The following is a 9,491-nucleotide window of genomic DNA, read 5'->3' as shown; positions in this document are numbered from 1 at the left end:
CCTTGGAAAAATCGGCTCATCCGTTCGAAAGTTATCGTGCGCACCAGTAAGCCAGACAGACAGACGGGCGGACATTGCTAAATCGACTCCAAATTGTCTGAAACACATTTCGTCCAAACATTCTTGGGGTCTAAAACCATTTTGCCCGTATGAAAGTTAATATACCCTCGTTAGCATAAATGCTGAGGGTATAAAAACAATCACCTTATTAATAACCTCTTAAGACAATATTTGTATACGTTTTGTTTAGCTTGACTGAATTGAAAATATATTGATTTCATATATACATACACGTACTTATAAATATATACTAGGTATGCATATGGTAAAACCTTTTATATTCATACATACATATGTATTTTGAATTATTGCCTTGGTTTATGAATTGTTAATTGTTTTGTTGCACTTAAAATGTTATTTTTTAACTTATGCGTATTAAATATAGCAATAATTTGAACTGAAATAAACGTTATTTAATTTGCCGATTTTTTGCCGATTTTGAAAATTTTTTGCCGATTTTGCCGATTTTGGCACCCGAAAAGTGCCGATTTTCGACCAAACTTATCTGGCATCCCTGGTTGTTGTTGCTTTTTTACATTTCTTTGCGTTATACAAAGACGACTTTTTCTTCTGGATGTTTTTTAGTTGTTTGCGAGTCGCTAGGAAAGACGGGTGTGTTGTGCGCGAAAAATTACAATCGAAGAAATTTGGATTCAATTTAAATTTTAAAAAGAAAAAATATATAAAAACTTTAACGTGTTTCTAGAATCGTACAAACAAGTGACCGACTCTATGTTAACGAATTTGGTTATTGTTGCGTTCATGATACAATAAGAAAGGTAGCATTATCAGCCCAGCTGATGGTAACATAATGTGTCAATTGCATTGAATTTATGTCAAATTTTGACATCTTATGTTACCAAAATCGGCAGTTGCTGCTACCTCCTTATTGTATCATGGTTGCGTTACACTGTGAAAACACACAGCCAACTCAGTGATTGAAACTTCTTAATTACAACAAGTTTAACATAAAGGCTATATCTAATAATACAAATCACTTACTTGACACACATTTATGAAATACATACAAAAAAATAGGTAAGGTTATGTTTATTTTACATTTTACTCCGAATAGAGCACACTTTGTTATTCTGTTGACAGGTGAAAAAGAATCCAGCAATTGTTTTTATTACAAAAAATACTTTGTTAAAATGCCACTCTGCACGTTTTATGCTTGTACAGAATTGTGGAATAAGAGTGTGAGAAGATGGGGAGGAGGAGAAAGCAATTCGGTCGGTATTTGCCATCTTACAGATTACAATGTTAACATGACTGTTAACGGAGACACTGTTTTCAATGTCAATAACATAACCTGTTCGCTTGTTTTTGTGCCTCTTGTTGAGTTTATTTCTCTTTGTGTTGTTGCCACATAATATTTTACTTAACGGGTGAAGGGATTTTATAACACTGGGTTTTGTGGGAATGGATATGGAAAATAATCGGACAAAAATGGTTTTAGGGCCTGTTTCACTATGTCGAAAGAAAATGAATGCGAACGAAAAAAACCTAAACTTTGTTTTTCGTGTTAATATAGACTTTGTTTTTGCTTCGTAATAACTACAAAATTTGAAAATCATACACGAGCTTAGTAGTGAAACAGACTGTTAGATTGTAATACTTTTTAAATGAAGAATGAATGAATGTGTTTTCTTTTTGTTAAATCAAATTAATTATTATATCATACCACAAATACGTACGGAGTGTATATTATAGTTATAACATGTTTACATTGAAACTTAGTGGTGGAAGACCAATTTACGTACAGACGTACTTTGAATGATTTTGTTTTACAAAATATTTGAAATGAGGGGAAAGGATGATATATCAAAATTATCCGGAAAATCTAAAGAAATGATAAATTGTATTTAACCTGAAAATGTCTGCGCAAAATAGTTTTAATAGTACGAATGGTCTATTCCAAAACTAACTATACCTGGACAGTATTGCAGCTAGGTTATATTATAAAGGTTCTGTGGAAATGTGCAATATTTGTTTTAGATAAGCTAGGTTAGATAGGTATGGGTCAGGTGCAATATCTAGTTCTGTAAGCATGGTAGAACAAATAAGGAAAAGTAAATACTACAACAAATACAACTCAACAACAACCACATAGAAATTTGTTTTTGTTTGTAATGTTAGTGTCACCGGTACATGAACACAAAATAAGGAAATGTCTATAAAGTATTGGAATTTAAAAAACTAATATTTTTTAACATTTGATTGATTGAAAATTCGTTACATTTTCAATTTGAATGTTTCCAAATTATTCCACTAAATGCATATTTTCTCACAGATAGTAGAATTCTTGCAAAAATGTTTGGGATCGCTGGAAATTCATTGAAAATGTAGAAGCTGTTTCAATCTTTTGTTTTTGAAACCAAAGAAGCACATGTTTATTAGGGCTTTATTTCTTTTCAAATTTAACAAAATATCACACATATTAACAAAGGTTTTGCCGCCTCTATAAGTTGTGTTTTAGTGTGCGGCACATCGTTCGGACTTGGAGGAGGTTACATGTCATTTATGTATGTATATGAAGAAGTCTTTATGGCAAATAGTTTTCTTCGGAATGATATATTTTTTTCTCAAAGAATATACATATATCCCAAATGTACATCGAAAATACAAATAAATATTTTAAATGTCGTATGGAATTTGACACTAACATTGTAGCCCAGTTCAGTCAGCTGGGTATTGCTGTTACCTTATATTGTTCTAACAAGTTCTGTAAGTATGAGGTTTTGTGAGTACCCTCTGTTCCGTTTAGTGACTATTCCGAGGTATGGGCCACCGCTTCGGGTCATGATCCACCCCTGACAAGACCGACGTCATATACCAATCCACCTATGATAAATGATGAAATAAAAAATTAGCGTCGAGGAAATTATATTCATGCCTACAAAATCGTCCTTTGTAGTGGGACAGTAGACGAATATGAGAACAGGAGACAACACCAGATGTTCCAGATACAGTGTCAGCTATACAGCATAACCAAAATTAAACATTGATTTATTGGAATTGTCGAAAGCATGGGCATATGTTCATCAACTGTCCCGCGACTGAGAGAATAGTGTTTTGCTATGTATGGACTGCAAACAGGGAAACTACAAGAGAGGCGGGGAAACACATCAGAAAGAGGACCCCGCAGCGTAATGCAATCTGAAAGATACATATGGAAACAGAAGACAAAACATCCCCTTATATGAGAAATGGACCACCAAAACCAACCTAACTTACATCATTTTCAGTATTTTAGGACACTCCAAATAGAAGCGGAGATATTCGCATAAGAGTAAAGGCTTTATTTTGTCCCCACAGAAGCTTTTTGTCCATTCCGACCTCTGAAAATTATTGCGACCTGTAGCGTGGATACTTATATATACCAAAATGAATGGTCTACGACCATTATTTATTTCTATGCGTTACAAACTTTTGGGACAAACCCCTCTCCACATAATGGTGTGGGGTGTAATAAAATTTTCACGAGAGATAAAAAAAATATATACTTTTTCTGATAGATCGGGACTTGGGTAAAAGTTGTAATGCAATTATTACTGAATTAGAAGCACTAAATTTTCTAATAATAGCAATTAAACTTTTACCTAATCTCCGATGCATCGAAAAATTAATCGTTTTTGCCTATCTCTCGAAAATTTTAATTTTTTAAGATACGAGGTTGAGGAAGTGGACATCGATATATTACACATGTTGACCTGAATACTTGTCTACCAGTAGTTTTTCTAAGGGTCGATTATGGATAGCAACCCAACACCAGTTGCGTTGCCGATAGCAAATTTAATGATAAAAAATCCAATTTCTACATTGAAATTCTTACTTTTTATACCCTATACCACAATGTGGAAAAGGGTATAATAAGTTTGTTTTCCCAAAAATTCATGTAACGCCGCGAAATATTCGTCGTAGACCCCTCATGTGGTATACCAAACTTCATATCTCGACGAGATAAAGCGATTTAGCGATGTGTGTCCGTCCGTCCGTCCGTCTGTCCGTCCATTAAAAATTGTAATCAAGCTAGAGGCCGCAATTATGGACCGATTGTCACGAAATTTAGTATGGAGGTCGGGTTTGGACCAGAATAGAACTGATTAGTTTTTGGCGATGATCGTGAAATGTTAAAGGGATGAAATGGACCAAAAACAAAATTTTTGCTCGATTTTGTAGCCGCTCTGTAGGTCGCAATAATAGTCCGATCGGCGCGAAATTTTAAACGTAGTTTTGGTTTGAGATGAAGAAGTAGCGTGCAAGTCAACGGTATGATCGGATAATATTTAGCGGGTTAAATTGATCAAAACTTTTGTGTGAAAATTGGTAAAATTTCTAATGCACATCTTATAACAGCTAGCCCGGAAAGCTAGTGCACAGGGATAGTGGTATAGGGTATCACATGGTCGGCCCCGTCCGACTATAGTCTGTTCTTACTTGTTTACAATTAAATTAGTTGCTGAAGGTTCAAAACACTGATATTGAATAAATTTTTCAAACATTTCTGTCGTTTCACTTATTTTAATTGTATGATTTTCTTTTCTGGCAACGCAACTACAGTTGAGTTGCTATCCATAATCGACCCCTAAATCTCCATGAAAATCCCAAATGTCTTTTACAAACTTATTCGGTATGGCATCTTTACACCCAAAGAGAGATGTCATGATATGATAATCTCCCTTGTTGTGGCGGCAATTCTCTTTGCGGTTTGTTTTGATTATTTCCGTACGGTAGCACATCTGGAGACATGAAAACAGGTACTCAAGATCCAAGCACCATAGATAGCCAGAGATTACGGTTTGCTTTGTTTTGATTTCATTCAATTTGCATTTTGTTGAAAATTGTGTCAAAAACAATAACAAGTGTCATCTATGAAGGTCAGACGATATTGTTTAAAAATGTACATACATCTGTACAGTCAACCAAAAAAGTCTACATACACCCTATAAATCTCGACTTTACAAAAAACATAATGGAACTGAAGATTTTGAGATCTCAGAGAGCTTTCCAGTTGTCCTTGTGTGTAAAATATCATCCTCAGTTTCGTTATATGTACAATTTCATGAGTAATCTTATAAAGTTTATAGATTCCGCAGCATTCGAATTACCTTTAAAACTCGAGATTTATAGGGTGTATGTAGGCTTTTTTGGTTGACTGTATGTATATTCATATATATGTAGGTAGGTAGGTACATATGTACGGAAAAATACTGTTAATGAGATAAAATCATAGATGAACAAGATCAGCACTCACTCGCCTTTACGTTTTCGTACGATTCAAAATGCAAATGCTCTCTTCGTGTTCATCGTTGCATAAGATGTACATACATACATATGTATTTCTTCAGAAATGCGTTTCGCTTCAATGTGAAACGATAAAATGCATCACGCGAAGCCAATAACCGACTACTCTGTTTGGCTGCTATAAATTCTGGTCATCAACGTAGATCAATGTTAATGGTCACACTGTGCGACACGTTTTTTTACACCCTCCATTATAGCATGTAGGGCGGTGATGCTCAAAATATTTTGTGCATTAATCTCTCTGAGCGAGACTTTCCTTTGCTAAACCACGACAGATGAGAATAGAGAGCAAATACATATGTTGTTGTTGCAGTCACGTTAACGTATATGGGTGATCTTGACCGATGTAGGGTATATTAATTTTGTTTTTCTGTTTGTAACACATCGAACGAATCATTTGCGACCATATAAAGTATAGTAGAGTCGCGATAATTCGTACCTCGATAATTCGTATAAGCTGTCGGTCCCTTGAACCATTTTCTTCGAATTTTAGCTTCAGTAATTCGAAATCCTCGATAATTCGTATAATATTGACGTTCCCCTGAATTACGAATTATCGTGGTTGTACTGTATATATATTTTTTAACAGGATAAAATTCTAAGACGATCTACCCATGTCCGTCTGTTGTAATCACTCTAGCGTTCGCAACAATTGAGCTAGAGCGCTGTATTTTTGCACCCGAGTGTATTTTTTTCTATAGGCAGGTCAAGTTCGAAGATGGGCTATATCGGACCATTTTTTGGTATATCCCCCATATAATGGTACCCTCCGATTTTTGGGATTTTAGCTACCGAACTACCTGTAATTTCACTATTGGGGTTCCCAGATGTAACAAAGTATCTCTGTTAACATAGGTCCATGTTTTGGTATAGCCCCAATATAACAGTACCTCCCGATTTTGGGCATTTTGAGGATTTTAGCTAAAATTTTTGACCGAACTACCTGTAATTTCACGTTTGTGGTTCCCAGTGGTCACAAAATATCTCCACTAAAAACCGTCAACATAGGTCCGAACTACCTGTAATTTGACAGTTGATGTCCCTAGCAATCTCAAAACATCTCCACCTAAAACTGTCAACATAGGACCATGTTTTGGTATAGCCCCCGTATAACGGTACCTCCAACGGTACTTTTCAACGGTGGCAAAATACCTCTCAGTAATGTTGGCGACATTTCCTGAGTATTTCAGCCATGTAAAACTTCTCTACAAAAGTGGTGTCTTAGACACGCCGTTCGGACTCGGCGATAAACTGTAGGTCCCATATCATTGAGCTAATATGAATCGGGGTGAACTCCTTGATATGAGAGAAGTCTCCCTTGTCCCTTATGGGATGTTTGTGGAACAATTATATTATATATTACCTGTAATTTTACAGTTGAGGTTCTTAGTTATCACAAAACTTCTCCACCTAAAACTGTTAACATAGGTCCATGTTTTGGTATAGCCCCCATATAACGGTACCTCCCGATTTTCGGTATTTTGTGGATTTTAACTACACTTTTTAACAAAACTACCTACAATTGAACATTTGAGGTTCCCAGTGGTAACAAAACATCTCCACCAAAAACCGTCGGTTCGGCATTTTAAGGATTTTTTACCGAACTACCTGTAATTTGTTTCTAGTTCTAGAGGTTTCTAGTAATCACTAAACATCTCCATCTAAAACTGTCAACATAGGTCCATGTTTTAGTATAGCCCCCATATAACGGTACCTCCCGAGTTTTGGTATTTTGAGGATTTTAGCTACCTGTAATTTGACAATTGAAGTTCCTAGTGATGACAAAACATCTCCACTAAACGCTGTCAACATAGGTCCATGTTTTGGTATTTTGAGGATTTTAGCTAAAATTTTTCACCGAACTACCTGTAATTTGACAGTTCAAGTTCCTAGTGATGATAAAACATCTTCACTAAACACTGTCAACAGAGTACCATGTTCTGGTATAGCCCCCATATAACGGTACCCCCGATTTTCGGTATTTTGAGGATTTTAGCTACAATTTTTGACCGAACTACCTGTAATTTGAAATTTGAGGTTCCCAGTGGTCACACAACATCTTTACCAAAAACTGTCAGAATAGCTCCATGTTTTTGTACAGTCCCACCTATATAAATTGTCAACATAGGTCCATGTTTTGGTATAGCCCCCATATAACGGTGCCTCCCCATTTTCGGCATTTTCGACCGAACTATCTGTAATTCGAAAAACATAATATTAGTATTTGAAATAATTGAAAGGTCATTGGCTTACTAATTCATCAACGGCCAGATTAAACGACTGATACTGAAATCATGAAATTTTGAATGAGTGCTCTCTTGGTGGGGAGGCCTGGTATAGTTTAGGGGACAATAATAATTTGGGATCCTTCAAACTTTAAACTAAAAAAAACACAAGAGAAAGAATTATTTACAAATAATATTAAAGTTGAAAACTTTCCAACATTTCTTGTTTGGCATAAGTTGAATATACGGACTGGATTTGGATCGATGATATAAAAAAAATTCGATTTAAAGGAAAATTTTGTTCGCGTTAGCCGAGATTTGTTTTTGACCATAGGAGAAAGTCTTAAATCCCCGGCCGAAGGCCGGCTATATATGAAAAAATTTCGATTTAAACTAAACGGCTTAAGATGAGTTTAAACATTAAGCTCGGATCGGGACCAAATTTTTTCCACAGATAGGACTCGTTACCCTGATCACAAATATACATAACATTAATTGCGGAAGTTCATAATTCCTGAGATGTGGGCCAACTTATCGTCAAAACCAAGGGGATTTTTGAACTTTCGGAGCCTATATCTCGGGAAGTATGGACTTCCTGCCCATGATATATACATTGGCGTGATCAGCACTGCAAGCCCTACCTGTGATAAAAATTTCAGATCGATCCGAATCCAGTCCAGACATTCATCCTGGTCCTCTTGTTTTTCTCCAACATTTTCTACCAACAAAAAAAAATCTTATCATTAACATCATGTTTGGGTTGTGTACCAAGAAGGTGTTCCCCAAATGTAAAACATTTATTTTATTTCAACATCGATAAATGTATCGTTCATTGACATGTTTTACCACTCTTCAGTGTTAGGTATCGTTTTCTTATTGATAATAAATGATGCTGATGAAATATAAACAAAATTTATTATCATTCCACAGTGGAAAGAATTTTCATAAATTTGCCATTATAGAAATGAAAGAAATACATATCAACAAAAAACACCAAACACAAATGACCTTTACTTTCTCTTGAAATATTTCTGCATAAATAAATGACGCAGTTGTTTATTATTATTTTTTAATAGTTTTTATGTATGTTACAGTTTATCAGCTAGCCGTTTAGACGCATAAAATTCAGATGCCGAGAGTATGTGCCATAATAAAGCTGCAAATATTTGACTTTTTAATTAATTTAACATAAAATGTATGGGAAAAAGTCTACTAAAAAATCAATAGGGTCATTATCATAGTAATAGTATGCCTGTAGGCACTTACTCTAAATGGTAGTGGGTGTAAAGTACTGTTAGACAAACTGTATCTCAAAGCATGTGCTCGACTATTTTGGGCGCATGTTTTGTTATAGTTAATGCGTAGAAAAATTTTCTTCTTCGCGCTCAAAATAGATGTACATATGTGTTATTTTTATATTGTTTGTTTATGTCGATTTACAGTGGTTTTGACAAGATTGTTATACGATTAGACATGATTGGGTTTTTGACAAGCCGTTGTGTAAAGGGGGGGTACACACTATTGGTCTGTTCCTTTACTTTTGGAAATGGTAAAACTGGCAAAAGTAGCAAAAGTTGTAATCTACTTCCATATGAATTGTATGGTGTCTGAAGTAAAGGAACGCTTTTCGAGTAAAAATTTGTAAAACTTGAAGATTCTTGCACGTAAAGGAACAGGGCTTATGTGTTTCCTTTGTTATTCCATCCATGGCACAATATAGTAGAGGTAGGACAGGTATGAAAATCGCTGAAAAATTCAACCCTGTAGCCATGGCTTAAAACGTCAAATGACATGGAGCAATAATAAATGTATCTGCATAGTTAGTCGGTTTTACACAAACATATGAAATTTAGAAATTCACTGTTTATGTTAAAAGTACCACATAGAGTAAAATATAAA

At 35.1% G+C, this 9,491-nt stretch overlaps 1 protein-coding gene across 7 annotated transcripts in view; it reads left to right on the top strand.

The window, feature by feature from the left end:
• The first annotated feature begins 619 nt into the window (after positions 1 to 619).
• The window catches only part of LOC141389060 (glutathione-specific gamma-glutamylcyclotransferase 1), a 43,676-nt gene continuing 34,804 nt past the window's right edge, over positions 620 to 9,491 (top strand). The window contains exons 1-2 of one of the 7 annotated variants that reach the window (XM_073960093.1): positions 620 to 839; positions 1,035 to 1,098. The gene's annotated coding sequence lies outside the window, so the exon portion shown is untranslated. Of the gene's footprint in view, positions 840 to 932; positions 1,099 to 9,491 lie in introns of all 7 variants that reach the window. The other 6 variants (XM_073960094.1, XM_073960092.1, XM_073960091.1 and 3 more) reach the window with 6 other exon arrangements.

The sequence above is a fragment of the Musca autumnalis genome, unplaced genomic scaffold, assembly GCF_047663935.1.
Source record: "Musca autumnalis isolate F117 unplaced genomic scaffold, ASM4766393v1 scaffold_1, whole genome shotgun sequence".
Taxonomy (NCBI): domain Eukaryota; kingdom Metazoa; phylum Arthropoda; class Insecta; order Diptera; family Muscidae; genus Musca; species Musca autumnalis.
The sequence above is the reverse complement of the archived record's forward strand: the minus strand, read 5'-3'. Positions and strand labels throughout refer to the sequence as shown.